Below are 17,030 nucleotides of genomic sequence, written 5' to 3'. Positions count from 1 at the left end.
TCTGTAAGGCCCAGTGTTCAGGTATTTGCTCAGGATGTGCTTTCTTTACCTGAGTGTGGTGAATCCAAAATTTCCATCCTGCTACCTTCAGAGTGGTGGGTGTAGTCAGGATAATAGGAAAAGGGCTAGTCCAGTGAGGCTCAAGGGAGGCAGGCTGATGTTTCTTGACCCAGACCCAGTCACCAGGGGTGAAGTTGTGCGGTGGTATCTGGGGTGTCCCCGGTTGGGGTCTGCTGTCCTTGATTGGCTGTCAGGTCTGTTCTCTCAGCCTCTGGATTGCCTTCAAAGAGCTGAGGAGGTTATGGTTACATAGGTTGGCTAAGACCTCGTCCCCGATTTTGGGTAGAATACAAAGAGGTTGGCCAAACATGATTTCAAATGGGGTAAAACCCTTAAGATAAGGAGTACAGTGCACATGAAGGGGGGGTAAAAGGAAGGATCCTTACCCAGTTATCACCTGTCTCAAGGTGGAGCTTAGTTAAAGTTTCCTTTAATGTCCTATTCATTCTTTCTACCTGTCCTGAACTCTGAGGCCTGTAGACACAATGCAATTTTCAAGTAATTCCTAAAGCTTTAGCTAACAATTTTGTGGTTTGAGCAATGAATGCTGAGCCATTGTCAGACCCCAGAGCTAGAGGGATGCCAAATTGGGGAACTATCTCAGAGTGCAGTAACCGGGCTACTGTGGTTGCAGTTTCAGTCTTGGTAGGAAAAGCCTCAGTCCAGCTGGAGTAGGTATCTACAAAAACAAGCAGATATTTATAGCTATATTGGCCAGGGGTGACCTCAGTAAAGTCAAATTCCCAGTGGTCACCAGGAGCTGTGCCTCATTCTCAGGTCCTGAGGTCTGTTGTTTCCCGAGGGTGAGAGTTGATTTGGACACAGGCAGAGCATAACCTTATTTCGGGTTCTATCCATCTGTTGAGGTTTGGGACATAAAAGTTCCGGGCTATGCGACTGGAGAGTGTAGTCTTGCCGAGGTGGGTGCCCTGATGGAGCTGAGAGTTCAGTTCTTGCAAGAGGATCCTCCCATTGGAGAAAAGCCTCCAGCCTCGAGGCCCATGGTCACAGTTGAGCCTTCGTCCAAGTTCTTCCTCCTCTTGGGTATAGGAGGGCTCTTTGGGGAGGCTTTTTCTTGGAAGGACTGGAAGGATCTCTAGTGGCCCCACTGGTCTTAGGGCAGCCTCCTTGGCTGTCTGATCAGAAAAGGCATTCCCCTTAGCTTCAGGGGTGTCGGGAGTTCTGGTGGCCCCGGCAGTGGATAATGGCCACTTTTGTTGGTAGCCAAATGGCCTCTAAGAGGGCAAGAATTTCTTCTTTATTTTTGATCTGTTTCCCTCCTGAGGTTAGGAGTCCTCTCTCTTGGTAGAGGGCCCTGTGGACATGGGCTGTGGCAAAGGCATAGCAGCTGTCAGTGTAGATGTTTACTGACTTGCCTTTTGCCCATCTTAATGCCTGAGTGAGAGCAATTAGTTTAGCCCTCTGAGTTGAAGTCTTATGCCCTAGTGCCTGGGCCCAGATGACCTCATCTTGTGTGACTACTGCGGTTCCCGCATATCAAACCCCTTCCCGGATGAAGCTGTTCCCTTTTGTATAGAGAGCATGCTCTGGAGTTGGGAGAGGGTTGTCAGTTAGGTCAGACCTCAGGTTAGAGTCTCAAGAATGTCTGAGTAATCATGAAGGGGAGCCTGAGGGTCATCATCAGGCAGCAGGGTAGCTGGGTTGAGGGCAGAGGTCTTCAGGAACTGGATTCAGGAGGAGTTTAAGATGAGTACCTGGTATTGGGTGATCCAGGCATTAGACATCCACCAGTCCAGAGGGCTCCTGAGGAGAGCCTCAACAGAGTATACCCCAATAATCTGGAGGTCTTGCCCTAGGGTTAGCTTGGATGCTTCTTTAACTAAAATAGCAGTAGCTGCTATGGCTCACAGGCAGCTGGGCCAGCCAGAGGCTACTAAATCTAATCTCTTAGATAAGTAGGCAACTGGTCTCTTCCAGGGCCCTAATGATTGGGTTAGGACCTCTTTGGCAATGCCTTGAGTCTCAGAGACAAAGAGCTGGAAGGGTTTAGCAATATCAGCCAGAGCTAGGGCCGGTGCAGACATTAAGGCCATTTTTAGTTTCTCAAAGGCCTGTTGTTCTATCTCAGTCCAGGTTAAGGCATTGTCCTTTCCCCCTGTGCTGGTATAGAGGTTTAGTGATCTCGGCAAAGCTAGGGATCCAGAGGCAGCAGTACCCTACAGCCCCAAGGAATTCCTGAACCTGTCTCTTGGTTGTGGGGGTAGGGATTTTCATGACCGCCTCTATCCTGCTATTGGAGAGCGACTGTTTTTCTTCTTTGAGTTCATAACCTAGGTAGGTCACGGTTGTGGTGCATAATTGAGCTTTCTTGGCTGAGACCCAATATCCTAAGTGTTCTAGCTCTAGTAGAAGTGCCTTTGAGGCCTCCTAACATTCAGGAAGAGAAGAGGCTGCTAGAAGCAAATCATTTACCTACTGTAGCAGGGTGACATGTTGGTACCTTTCCCAGAACAGTTGGGAAGTCCTTGCTCAAGTCCTCATCGAAGATGGTAGGAGAGTTCTTGAATTCTTGAGGCAGTCAGGTCCAGGTCAGTTGTCCTGAGAATCCCCGTTCTGGATCAACCCATTTGAAGGCGCAGATGGGTTGGCTGAGAGGCAATAAAGGAATTGAAAAGAAGGTGTCCTTGAGGTTCAAGACAGTATAGTAAACACGGTTAAGAGGGATCAGGCTCAGAAGCATGTAAGGGTTTGGAACCGTGGGGTGGATGGTTTCCACCCGAGTGTTTACTTCCCTTAAATCTTGGACCGGCCTAAAATCCTCAGTCCCAGGCTTCTTAACTGGCAAGAGGGGAGTGTTCCAGGCCGACTGGCAAGGCTTTAAAATGCCAGCTTCTCTGAGTCTATTAATATGCCTAGTTTGGCCTTTATGGAGATCGGGTATTGGCGGATGAGGTCCTTAGGTTTCTGTTGACCCCCCCTCTTAGGGCAGTCCTTTTTCCAATGACCATATTCTTTGAAGTAGGCACATTGGTTAGGGTCAAGAAGTGGCCGAGATCATTGCCTAGGTCTCCATGGGGTTGGCCCTATGTTTTTATGCTTATTTTTTCATTGCCCTTTTTGATTCTCTTGAAGAGCGGCTATGGTTACTCTTGTGACTTTTTTAGTACTGGCCATTTCTGGGTCATCCTGGTTGTTAAATGCTCTCTGAGCTATTTCAATTAACTAAGATTCTTTCCTTCAAAACCCTCTAATTTTCGGAGTTTCTCCCTAATGTCTGGGGCCGACTGGGTGACAAAAGCAATATTAATTGCCCGTCTATTCTCAGGGGCCTCTGGGTTTATGGGAGTAAAGAGGAGATAAGCCTCCATGAGACATTCAAGAAAGGCTGCTGGGGATTCCCCTGCGGTTTGAACAGTCTTGCTTACCTTAGACAGATTAGTTGGCTTTTTGGCTGCTCCACGGAGGCCCTGAAGTAGAGATTGGTGATACTGGGTTAAAGCCTCCTTACCTTGATCAGTGTTCAGGTCCCAATTCAGTCGGGTAGTTGGGAGGTAGGCTCCTATTTGGGCTGGATCTGTGAGGGGTTGGCTGGCCTGAGGATGAATTTTGCTGCCTCTCTGTGTATCCTGTCCCTCTCCTCGGAGGTGAACAGGACCTGCAACAATTGCTGACAGTCATCCCAAGTGGGCTGATGGGTGTGGAAGACTGTCTCTAGGAGAGAGATTAAACCTTGGGGTTTATCAGAGAAGGAAGGATTCTGTTGTTTCCAATTATACAGATCACTAGTTGAAAGCGGGACATAAACTATAAAGGGCTGAGTCTGGTCTCCACCTGGTGGTGGAGCAACCTGAGGGGCAGGATGGGAGCCAAGGAGTCTGGCACCTGTAAAGGAGGGTTATAAGTGGTGCCGCCACATGTATGGGAAGGACTGAGTGGCTAAAGGCCTTCAGCCTCTCCAGCCACGGCAGCGGCAGGTGGCAGAGACTGATAAGGGGGTGGCCTCACAGGGTCAATGAGGGGGTCTTCTGGGGGACCTGAAAGAACAGGGTAAAGCCTTTGGGAGGGAGCAGGAGCCGAGGGCTTCTGAGGCTTCCATGGAAGCTGGGCAATTAAAATATTCTCCCTATTAGGGCACAAACATTTCTTAATATAATTAAGCTTGTCAGTAGCTAGGTCAATCCAAACATCGGTGTAAGGAGTTTGGTCTGGGAGTCCAGGAGTCCCGTAGATGATGCCTCAAACTGTGAACAAAGAGCTTAAGTCAAAAGTGCCCTGGGAGAGCCAATTGACCCGGAAAGTGGGCCACTCCAATTCACACAAAGTGTGCAAGAATCCAGGGTCTGTTGAGATGCTGTAATCTGAAGTGCACTTGAAAAGGTCTGAGAAGTTATTAAGGAGACATTGAAGAGGGGTCCTAGGTCCTGAAGGTCCCTGACCCATTTTGAAGAATACAGGCCGGCACAGCACAGAAACATAAAACACAAAACACAAAAGGACAAACAAATAAGATAGACAAAAAAAGAAAACAAGACAAACCAAACCGGGGCCAAAAGCAATGTCTCGCTATGGCCCTGGGGCAGGATCTCTGTGCTGCATCCAGCAGATCCACTTCCCCTCACTCTGCAGAGTTTTCAGAAACAGACTTAACTGAGGGACGTCCTGTCTGCCAAACTGAACCTGGGCCCAGGGTTTCCAGATGCTCTCTAGATGGAATTTTGGAGTGGAGACAATTCCAGGGCAGAACTGCGACTGGGGTGGAGAAATGTCTTCTCTGAGGCCTTCCCCTAGATGGCCCATCTGTTCCTGGGATGGACCTGTCTCCCAGAGTCTGAGGAGGTCAACCCACCTATGTGGGGACCTTGTTTGTCAGTCTCGCTGGGGCCTCCAAATGTTGTAGACCAACGAGACAGACCAGACTCAGACTCCGAACTGGGTTCAAATTAAGAGAGCTTTATTAGCCGTGCGGTGACTGTCCCATCCTACTCAGAGGAGAGAGCAGCCCCGAGCTCAGGGGGAGGGTTGCTTATATAGTTGTCTTAGCCCCTGTTAAGGAATTTGGATTAAGAGTATGTGAGCAAGCAAGCACATACAGAAGCAGATATTTGCAGTTAGCTGTTATGCCTGAGGGAACAATCAGTTTCCGTGTACATAAAGCAATGGTTATCTATACAATGCAGTGGTTATCTATTAGCAGATAGTTCTTGCCATTCCCTTAAAATCCAGGGGGCAAGGTCATGTGTTTGTCCTTTAAAATTCAAGGTGGTATTCCAACCCTATCATGCATACTTTGATACTTACAGGGTGGCTTTCCAAACCTAATATATATACCTTATCTATTCACATGTATACTTTGGTCCTTGGCTGGCCAGGCCACAAGAATGTATACTTTAAGGTTACATTTATTTAATCCACCAAACCCTCAACTCTACACTCCAGACAAAAAATTAACAAGTAAACAGAGATCCTAAATAAAGCACTAGATCAGATGGATTTAATAGATATTTTTTACACCCCAAAACTGCAGAATACACATTCTTAAGTGCACAAGGGACATTCTCAAGAAAGAGCACATGTTAGGACACAAACTAAGTTCAAGAAGATTAAAATTATATTAACAGTCTTCTCATGTCTGGTCAAGATTGCAGCGTAGGCAAACATGGTACTCACTTCCTTCCACAACCACATCAATATGAGAACTAAACTACAAAACAAACACCCCTCAAAACCACATGAAATCAAACTGAATGGAAGTCCTACAACTACAAAATTAAAGAATTCACATGGAGACTTGTAGGAGGGGCAGAGGTGTGGATGGGTTGGTCTCACACACACACACACACACATACATATGATGAATAAAGATCAGAGGGATACATCATCAGGGAAGATCCTCCCCAAGGAGTGAAGGGTCCCTATCTCACACCAAGCCCTGTAGCTCAGGGTTCCAGTAACAGAAGGAGAAGTCTCCACCAATTCTGGCTGTGAAAGCCAGTGGGAATTGATGCTGAGGGAGACAGAGGCTTCTAAGTCCCAGGTAGCTCCTCTTAAAAATTCTGCACATGGACTTACTTGGACCCACTCCCTCTGAGCTCCAGCACAAAGAGGAGGCGGCTTGACAAACACCAGAGACTTATGGGAAAGAACTGAGCTGTTTGACACTGGGGTAAGGCCTGGACAGGCAGCTTTATCTCAAACAGACCTGCTGGCAGAGGCTGTTTTTTTTGATAAGCCCTTCCCCCACAGGGATAGCAGACTGGCCCCATATCTGGGACCACAGAAAACTGGCTCACACTGTTTTCCATGCCCTGGTAATTCCCTGAGGGTCTGCAACACCCAACTTTTGGTCCCACCCAAGCTGTTTCCAGTAGCATTACCATAGGATTGACCTGTTTTGGCTCCTCCTTCAGATTTTCCTAACTTCTCTCAAACAAGCAGCATCTGGCCACAGCAAGCCCTATACCTCTTGCTAAGTGGCTCCAGGCATGGCACCAGAAGAAGCCTGCCTTGGTTCACAACTTGGCTTTGCCTGGGCACTTCCAAGCCCAGCACAAGAAGCAGCCATCGACAGATTGCTTTGTAGCTTATGACTTGTGGCCCCAGGTAGAACACAGGCAGTGGCTGACCTTGCCCCAGAGCCAGCACACCCACTGGACAGCTTCAGACCATGTCAAAACTCAAGAAATGGACTCAGTGGGTACCAGAGCACTGCTGAAGTAAGTCTTGCTCTGTGTAGTGAGCCCCAGCACAGCTGATTATCCTAGGTAGTCAGAGTGTGCTGGCATGTTTATAACCCCATAATTGATGACTGGTAAATTATTGTGCTGCTCCATAATTGATGATCGGGAAAGTCACTGTATGCCCTCTAGCCGAACCTGTTTAGTCAAAATAACCTCAGTAAATTGGAATACTCCCTGAACCAAGAAATTGCTGGGAGCCGGCTACATGGCTACATGTCTGACAGAGTCCACAGAGCCTGGAGGTCTTGAGTCAGAGACTCAACCTTCCTCACAATCTCAAGGAATTAGGCTTGCATTGTGTTTGTACAGCTCAGGGCAAAGTGTGACCCAATGTACCTTAAAATACCTGAAATAACTGGGTGTTCCTGGGTGTGCCTGGGTGTTCCTGTTACCCTTAAAGCAAACTAATTCTATACAACTTTACTGTGGCCCTGGGCATTATATCAAGAAGAGCCTATTTTCTGTAAGGTATAAAAGGCATGTAATAAAGCATATCGAGGGTGATTCCAAAGACTGTCACAGGGGTATTTGGAATCAGATGCCAGCTGACTAATAAATGGCTCTTACTTGGACCTCAATTCTCTAATGGTCTTTCTCTGACTCTGGCACTCCACAACATTTGGAGGCCCCAGGGCTGGCATCTGAGAACTCAGGATCAGTTGTTGGCCAGCTTTACTCTCTATTTGGCTTTAATTTGGCTCTGGTGGTCTCTCGGTTCTCTTGTGCTACAGCAAGAGGTCAGTGGTTAGTGGGCATAGCCAGGCCCTGCAGCTGATCAGCCTGTGTAAAACCCTTCCAATGACATGCCAACAGCAATCTAGACTCAATTACAACAGAAGGTGGTGAAGTTCATACAAGTGGTGCACCTCAAGGGCTCAGCTGGGTGAGCATGGAAGCTGTGCCATGGGATCCTGCAGCACACCTAATAAAGCAGGCCAACCTAGGAAGCCCAGGAGACTTAGCAACTATATGTAATACATAGAAACAAACACAGGGAGGCTGCCAAAATGAGAGACATAAAAACATGTTCCAAATGAGAGAGCAGTACAAAACATCATGAAAAGAAATAAACAAAATGGAGGGGGGAAAATCTAACAGATGTAGAGTTCAAAACACAGCATATAAGGATGCTCAATTAACTTAGTGAGAATTTCAAGAAACTTGTGAGAATGTCAAGGAACTCAGTGAGGACCTCAAGAGCATAATAAAGGACGAGTCAGAAATAAAGGATGCACTAACTGAAATAAAGAATACTTTACAGGGAATCAATAAAAGAGTAAGTAAAGCCAAGAAGCAAACCACTGATTTGGAATATAAGAAAGAAAAAACACCCAATCAGAACAGTAAAAAGAAAAAAGAATAAAAAAAAAATGAGGACAGTGTAAGGAGCTCTGGAACAACTTCAAGCATACCAACATTCACATCATGGGGGTGCCAGAAGAAGAAGAGAGAGAGCAAGAAATTGAAAACCTGTTTGCAAAAATGACAGAAAACTTCCCTAACTTGGTGAAGGAAACAGACATAAAAGTCCAGGAAGGACAGAGAGTCCTAAACAAGATGAACCTTAAGAAGCCCACACCAAGAACATCATCATCAAAATGCTAAAGGTTAATGACAAAGAGAGAATCTTAAAAGCAGCAAGAGAAAAGCAGTTAGTTACTTACAATGGATCTCCCATAAAGCTGTCTGCCACTGCCACTTTCTCAAAAGCTACTTTGCAGGCCAGAAGAGAGTGCAAATAAATATGCAAAATGATGAAAAACAAGGAACTACAACCAAGATCACTCTATCCTTCAAAGCTATAATTTAGAACCAATGGACATATAAAGAGTTTCTCAGACAAGAAAAATCTAAATGAGCTCATCACCAGCAAACCAGTATTATATGAAATGTTGAAGGGTCCTCTTGATGGAGAAGATAAAAAAATATGAACAACAAAATAGCAATAAATTCATATCTATCAACAACTGAATCTACAAACAAAATGAGCAAGCAGCACAAAAACAAACTCATGGATACACAGAACTTTGTGTTGTTTGCCTCATGGGAGGGGGGTTGGGGGAATAAGATGAAGAGATTAGAAAGCACAATTTGGCCCTGGTCAATTTGGCTCAGCGTTTAGAGTGTTGGCCCATGAACTAATGAGTCACAAGTTTGATTCCAGCCAAGGGCATGTACATCGGTTGCAGTTCATCCATGGCCCTGGTCAGCTCATGTGGGAGGCAACTGGTCGATGTGTCTCTCTCACATCAATGTTTCTCTCTATCCCCTCCCCTCTCACTCTCCCTCTCTTCCACTCTATCTGATGATAAATAGAAAAATATCCTCAGGTGAGGATTTTAAAAAAGAAGTACAATTTGGTGTTTAGACCAAAGAACCTCAAAGGGAAGTTGGGGAGGTGGGGCAGAAAGAAAGAAACCAAAAATCTTATATACATACATGCATAACCAATAGACACAGACAATAGTGTGGGGAAAGAAGGATGAGAGTGGGAGTAGGGGGTGGAGGGGGGAAAATAGGAGGAATATCTGTAATACATTCAAAAATACAGATAAGTTTAAAAAAGATCTTCTCATATCACAATGGCATCAAACTAGAAATTAATTACAAGTAAAACATTCAAACACATTAAGGCTAAATAGCATGTAATTAAAGAATGAATGGGTTACCAAGTAGATCAAGGAAGAAGTTAAAATTTTTCTGGAAATCAATGAAAATGAATAAAAAACAAAACAAAACAAAAAAAAAACACAAAATCTATGAGATGCAACAAAATCAGTACTGAGAGGGAAGTTCATAGCATTATAAGTCTACCTCAAGAAACAAAACAAAATTCTAATAAACTATCTAATGCTACAACTTAAAGAACAAGAAAGTGAACAAAAATAAAAACCCAGAGCAAGTAGAAGAAAAGAAATAATAAAGATCAGAACAGAAATATATGACATAGAGAAATACAATTCAAAAATATCCATGAAACCAAGATCTGGTTCTTTGGAAAAATAAACAAGATAGATAAACCGTTAGCCAAACTCACCAAAACAAAACAAAACAAAACAAAACAAAAAAAACAAAGAGAGGACCCAAATAAACAAAATCAGAAACAAAAGAGAAGAATTCTGACACCACAGAAATACAAAGCACTGTATAACTAACAATACACCAATAAATTGGACAACCTAGGCAAAAATACAAATTTCTAAAATGACACAGTCTCTCAAATCTGAACCAGGAAGAGTCAAAAAATTTTAACAGACCAATAATAACTAAGGAAGTTGAAGCTGTAATCAATAAATGCCCAGCAAACAAAGGCCCTGGACCAAACAGCTTCACAGGGAAGTTTTACTGAATATTCAAAGAGAATAACACCTATTCTCTTCAAAAAATTCAAGAGAAGACATCCAAGATCTTTTTTTGAGGTCACCATAATTCTAATTCCAAAACCAGGTAAAGACACTACAAAAGAAGAAAACTACAGTCCAACATCCCTGATAAACATAGATGTAAAAATCCTCAACAGAATATTAGCAAATCAGATCCAGCAATATATTAAAATTTTTTACAGCATGCCAAGTGGAATTTATCCCAAGGATACACTGGTACAAGATTCACAAATCAATAAATGTAATACATGACATAAACAAAATGAAGGATAAAAATATGATCATATCAATAGATGCTGAGAAAGCGTTTTACAAAACCCAGCCCCCATTTCTGATAAAAATGCCCAGCAAAACAGGAATACACGAATCATAATTCAACATAATAAAGGAAATATATAAAAAACCTAATGCCAACATCATACTCAATGGACAGAAACCAAAAGCATTTCCCTTATAAACAGGAGAAAGAAAGAAAAGCCAACTTTCACCACTCTTATTCACTGCAGTACTGGAATTCTTAGCTACAGAGATTAGACAAGAAGAAAAAATAAAAGGCATCTAAATTGGAAAGGAAGAAGTGAAACTGTCATTATTTGCAGATGACATAATATTGTACATAGAAAACCCTAAAGACTGAATTAAAAATTTACTAGATTTAACAAATAAATTTGGCAACATATCAGGATACAAAATTAACATCCAGAAATTGTCAGAATGTTTATACACCAATAATTAGCATTCAGAAAGAGAAACTAAAAAATCAACCCCATTACTACTGGAACAACAACAAAAAATAAGATACCTAGGAAAAAACTTAACCAAGGAGGTAAAAGACCTATTCTCAGAAGAGTACAGGACATTAAAAAAGAAATAGAAGAAGATATAAAAAAGTGGAAGCATATACCATGTTCATGGATTGGAAGAATTAACATCATTAAAATGTCCATACTACCCAAAGCAATCAACAGATTCATTCCAATCCCTATTAAAACACCAACAGCATCCTTCACAGATCTAAAACAAACACTCTAAACGTTTATATGGAACCAAAAAAGACCCAGAATAGCCACAGCAATCTTGAAAAAGAAGAACAAAGTGGGAGGAATCATCATACCAGATAAAAAATTATGCTACAAAGCCATCATAATCAAAACAGCCTATACTGGCACAAGAACAGGCATATAGATCAATAGATCAGAATAGAGAATCTAAAAATTGACCCAAGACATTATGCTCATTTAATATTTGACAAAGGAGGTAAAAGCATACAATGGAGGAAAGACAGTCTCTTAAATAAATGGTGTTGGGAAAACTGGACAGGTACAGGGGAAAACAATTAAATTAGATGACTAATGTACACCATACACAAGAATAAACTCAAAATGGATAAAAAACTTAAATATCACTTGTGAAGCTATAAAAATCCTAGGTGAAAAAATAGGCAGAAAAATCTCAGACATCACATGTAGCAGAATTTTCACTAACACATTGCCTAGGGCAAGATAAACAAAGGGGAAAATATTAAACCAAACTGTATCAAACTAAAAAGCTTCTGCAAGGCAAAAGAAACCAGCATCAAAATAAAAAGTGAATCCACTATATGGGAGAGTGTATTTGCCAACAATACATAAAATAAAGGGTTAATTTCCAAAATATATAGAGTACTCATGCAACTCAACAAAAGGAAGACAAGCAATCCGATTTAAAATGGGAAGAGGACCTGAATAAACACTTCTCCAAACAGGACATACAAATAGCCAGGAGACATATGAAAAAAATCTCAATATAACTAATCATCAAAGAGATGCAAATTAAAACAACTATGAACTATCACCTCACACCCGTCAGAATGGCTGCCTTCAACAAATCTTCGAACAACTGGTGCTGACAAGGATGTGAAGAAAAGGTACTCTAGTACACTGCTGGAGGGAATACAGCCACTATGTAAAACAATATGATGCCACTCAGAAAACAAAAAATGGAATTGCCATTTGACCCAGTGATTCCACTTCTAGGAATATATCCTAAGAAGCCTGAAATACCAATCAGAATGAATATATGCACCCCTGTGTTCATAGCAGCACCACTTACAATAGCTAAAATATGGAAACAACCCAAGTGTCCATCAGTAGATAAGCAAATAAAAAACTATAAGGCTGTGATACATATACACAAGGGAATACTATGCAATTGTAAGGAAGAAAGATCTCATACCCTTTGAGATGACATGAAGGGACTAGGTGAGTATTATAGTAAGGGAAAATAAGCAAATCAGAGAAAGACAAGTACCACATGATCTCACTTATTTATGCAATATCATGAACAAAATAAGCTGTTGATCAAAATAGCTCTAGAGTCATGGAAGTAGGGAACAGACTGATGAACATCAGAGGAATGGGGTGTGGGAGTGTGGGAAGAGAGAAACCAAAGAACTTATATACATATATGCACAACCAATGGACACAGACACTAGTTTGGGGAAAGGAGAAAGGGGGTGGGAGTGGGAAGTAGGGAGTCAATGGTGGAGAAAAGGGGGAACATCTGTAATACTTTCAAAAAGAAAACATGAACAAATATATAAAGTCACATGGAATGATAGTCATGTGGTGAACATGCATCTACCTCAGCTGTTTTCAATCTGTGTGACATGACTGCTTTGGGGGTCAAATGGCCCTTTCACAGGGGTCACCTAAGACCATTGGAAAACTCATATTTTCAGTAGTCTTAGAAACAGAGACACTGCTCCTCTATTCATCTCCAGGTGTGTCTGCTCACATGCATATATGCCCACATTCAACATGAGGAACTGTATTAAAGGGTCACAGAATTAGGAAGGTTGAGAACCACTGCTCTACCTGAAGCTCCAAAGCTAATGCCAGCTGCTTTTTCAGCTCCAATACTACCTCAAATGTCAGAGCTATCACCAGTCCCAGAGCTAAAATCACAGCACCAGCATGACTAGAACCACCTCCAGCTCCAGTACCTCATCCAGATTTAGAGATAGTGCCCATTCCTGAGTTATAGCCAGTTCTAGCACAGGTAGAACCAGCTTCAGCACCAACTCTGCCAACAATTCCAGAACTAGTGCCACTTTTAGTACCAGTAATGTGCTAGCATGAACATCAGCTCTAGCATCAGCTTTAGATCTAGTCAGCTCCCAAATCAGCACAAATTCTAAAACTAAAACCAGCTTTGGCACCAGATCCAATGCTAAAACCAGCTCCAAACCCAGATCCAGAAAAAGAGCCAAAGTCAACTTCAGTACCAACTCCAATGTCACATCTGAAGCAGCTCTAGCACCATCTCTAGAGCTACAGCCAACTTCACCACCATTGCCACAGCTAAAGTGAACACCAGCTACAGAGCTAGGGCCAATTTCTGCACCAGCTCTTGCATCAGCTCCCAAGTTAGAATCAATTCTGGCACCAACTCTAGAGACAGAGACTGCTATATTACCAACTACTATGCCGGCTCTGGTGACAGCTCTCAATCTAGAATCGTCTCTAAAACTAGTTCCAAAACTAGAACCAAAACCAAGTTCTGAGTTCAAGTCAACTTCAGCACCAACTCTAACACTTGCTCAATAGCGAGAGTCCACATCAGTGCCAGCATCAGGAGGCTCTGGCATGAGCTCCAAAGCTAGAGCCAGTGCCAGATCCTAAACTTGAACCAGTCTCAGCAGCAATTCTAGCACTTTCACCAGAACTAGCTCCAGCATCAGGCCTACAATCAACCTGAAATAGAGGCAGCTCTATCACCAACTCCCTTGCCAGCTTTAACACTAGCTCTAGCAGCAACTTCAGATCTCCAGCACCAGTTTCACAGCTAGAGCCTGCTTCAGCATGCACCCCTGAGCTACAACTGCCAGAGGTAGGATAAGACCCAGCTCTGGCTCTAGTTATTCTTTATTTTTTTCAGAGAAACAACTTTTGCTTTGATTTTTTTTTTCTGATCTTTATTAGATTCACCTTTGTGCTAATATTTATTTATTAGCTTCACTTGTTTTTAGTTCATAAAGGGCATCATCTAACTGACCCATAGCAGTAGCCAGCCTCAACACCACCTTCTACAGGGTGTGACTGGCCAAGTTGCTAAATACAGACAGAAGTACCCTAGCCAGCCAGGCACCTCCCTCCCAACCTGCCAGCCCAGGCCACCTCTAGCCTCATCTCACCACTGGACCTCTGTTCTGGCTGTGCATGATGCCTATTGACAGGGTGACCTGGGTTCCTGTGGTTCACTTGCTGCCTTGGGTGCCTTTTGCTCTCTGGGAACCAGAGGACTAGCTGATTTTATCTAAGGAGTACTGCTCTCTACCCTCCCATTATCCCTTTGCAGGTATGGGTGGTCCATTACCCACTGGGTTTGAGGACTGCCTTTCCCTTCTCTATAGCACCTGCGTGTTAACTACTCAGGGGTCCTGGCCCAACCTCCCACCACTCTAGCCTTTGTCAGCAGATGGAATCACAAATATCCCATCATCAAGTCTTGCCTACCCCTCCTCTGAGAGAGACCCACCTATCACATACGTGGCTGTTCACCAGGTAATGAGGATACAGCTGATTCCCACTGATGTTCTCTGGTTCCCCCATAAGTGCCAGGCACCAGGAACTTTATGAGACCAGAAGAGATGGGGTCCATAAAAAAAGATTTCAGAGGAGGTATAATTCAATTTTTGTACAAAAAAAACAACTGATTGTTACGGTATTTATTGTAAACAGGGCAAACTACACTCAAATATTATATTGAAGTCATGTTTATACTATGGCATGGAAGTGTGGTTTTTCTCTTTCATTTCTATTTTTTATTATTAATTAATTTATTTTTGTTACAGATGTTTCTCCTTTATCCCCCACTGATTCCCCTCTCCCCTTCCCTCCCTGCCCTGTCCCCAGCTTTGTTGTCCATGTCCACTGTTTATGTACACATGCATATAAGTTCTGTGGTTTCTCTCTCCCCCACCACACCCTCTTCTTGGGATTGTCAGTCTCTACCCCACGTCCATGTCTCTGGGACTACCCCATTCCTCACACTGTTATGTTTATTATATAACACAATTAAGTGAGGTCATATTGTCTTTCTCTGTTTGGCTTGTTTCACTTAGGATATTTTCCAGGTTCCTCCTTATCTCAAAAGATAAGAGATCTTTTTTTTCTTACAGCTGCATTGCACTCCATTGTGTATATGTACCACAGTTTTTTCATCCATTCATCAACAGATGGACATTTTGGCTGTTTCCAGATTAGCTATTGTACATAGTGCTAATACCAACATGGGGGTACATATATACTTTCTGGTTGGTGTTTCAGGCTTCTTAGGGTATATTCCTAGAAGTGGAAACAGAGGTTCAAATGGTAGTTCAATTTTTAAGTTCTTGAGGTAACACTGTACTGTTTTCCATAGTGGCTGAACCAGTCTGCATTCTCACCAGCAGTGTACTAGAGTCGCATTTTCTCCACACTCTCACCAACACTTCTTGTTTGATGATTTGTTGATGGAGGCCATTCTGACAGGTGTGAGGTGATACCTCATTGTTGTTTTAATTTGTATCTCTCTGATGATTAGTGATGTTGAGCATTTCTTCATATGTCTCTTAGCCATTTGTATGTCCTGTTTGAAGAGGTGTCTATTTAGATCCTCTGCCCATTTTTTAATTAAGTTCTTTGTTTTCCTTTTGTTGAGCTGTATGAGTACTCTATATATATTTGAAATTACCCCTTTATCTGATATATCATTGGCAATTTTGCTCTCTCAAACAGTAGGTTGTCTTTCCGTTTTGATGATTGTATCTTTTGCTGTGCAGAAGCTTTTGAGTTTGATGTAGTTCCATGAGTTCATTTTTTCCTTTGTTTCTGTTGCCTTAGGTGATGTATCAGTGAACATTCTGCTGTGTATGATGTCCAAAATTTTGTTGCCTACATTTTATTCTAGGATTTTTATGGATTCATGAATCACATTTAAGTCTTTTATCCATTTTGAGTTTATTTTTGTGTATGGTGTAAGTTGATGGTCTAGTTTCATTTTTTTGAATGTAGCTGTCCAATTTTCTCAACACCATTTATTAAAGAGCCTTTCTTTACTCCACTGTATGCTCTTGCCAACTTTGTCAAATATTAATTGAGCATATTGCTTTGGGTCCATTTCTGGGTTCTCTGTTCTGTTCCACTGGTCTATATGCCTGCTCTTGTGCCAGTACCAAGCTGTTTTGATTACAGTGGCTTTGTAGTACAACCTGAAATCTTGTAATGTGATCACTCCCACTTTGTTCTTCTTTTTCAAGATTGCTGTGGCTATTTGTGGTCTTTTTTGGTTCCATATGAACTTTTGAAATATTTTTTTTAGTTCTGTGAAGTATGTCAGTATATTGATAGGGATTGCATTGAATCTATAGATTGCTTTGGGTAGTATGGACATTTTAATGATGTTAATTCTTTCAATCCATGAACAGGGTATACGCTTTCACTTTTATATCTTCTGCTATTTCTTTTTTCAATGACCTGTAGTTTTCTCCAAATAGGTCCTTTATTTCTTTGGTTAAGTTTATTCCTAGGTATCTTAATTTTTTTGCCACAATGGTAAATGGGATTGTTTTCTTAGTTTCCCTTTCTGTGAGTTCATCATTGGTATGTAAGAATGCTATCAATTTCTTGATATTAATTTTGTATCCTGCTACTTTGCCAAAGTTATTTATTAAGTATAGTAAATTTTTGTTGGAATCTTTGGGGTTTTCTACTTATAGTATCATGTCATCTGCGAATAATGACAGTTTTACTTCCTCCTTTCCATTTTGGATCCCTTTTATTTTTTCTTCATATCTGATTGCTGTTGCTAAGACTTCCAGAACTATGTTAAATAAGAGTGGTCAAAGTGGGCATCCTTGTCTTGTTTC

The 17,030-nt window shown here is 42.2% G+C and overlaps 1 long non-coding RNA gene across 11 annotated transcripts in view; it reads right to left on the bottom strand.

The window, feature by feature from the left end:
- The window catches only part of LOC118644018, a 45,619-nt gene that overhangs the window by 13,794 nt on the left and 14,795 nt on the right, over positions 1-17,030 (bottom strand). For 7 of the 11 annotated variants that reach the window (XR_004962056.1, XR_004962048.1, XR_004962047.1 and 4 more), the window contains 3 exons: positions 3,530-3,676; positions 2,494-2,669; positions 56-290 (listed from right to left, as the gene is read on the bottom strand). This is a non-coding gene — a long non-coding RNA (uncharacterized LOC118644018). Of the gene's footprint in view, positions 1-55; positions 291-2,493; positions 2,670-3,529; positions 3,677-17,030 lie in introns of those variants that run through there. The other 4 variants (XR_004962053.1, XR_004962055.1, XR_004962050.1 and 1 more) reach the window with 2 other exon arrangements.

The sequence above is a fragment of the Molossus molossus genome, unplaced genomic scaffold (assembly GCF_014108415.1).
Source record: "Molossus molossus isolate mMolMol1 unplaced genomic scaffold, mMolMol1.p scaffold_m16_p_4, whole genome shotgun sequence".
Taxonomy (NCBI): domain Eukaryota; kingdom Metazoa; phylum Chordata; class Mammalia; order Chiroptera; family Molossidae; genus Molossus; species Molossus molossus.
Note: the sequence above shows the minus strand (reverse complement) of the source record. Positions and strands in the feature narration are given on the sequence as shown.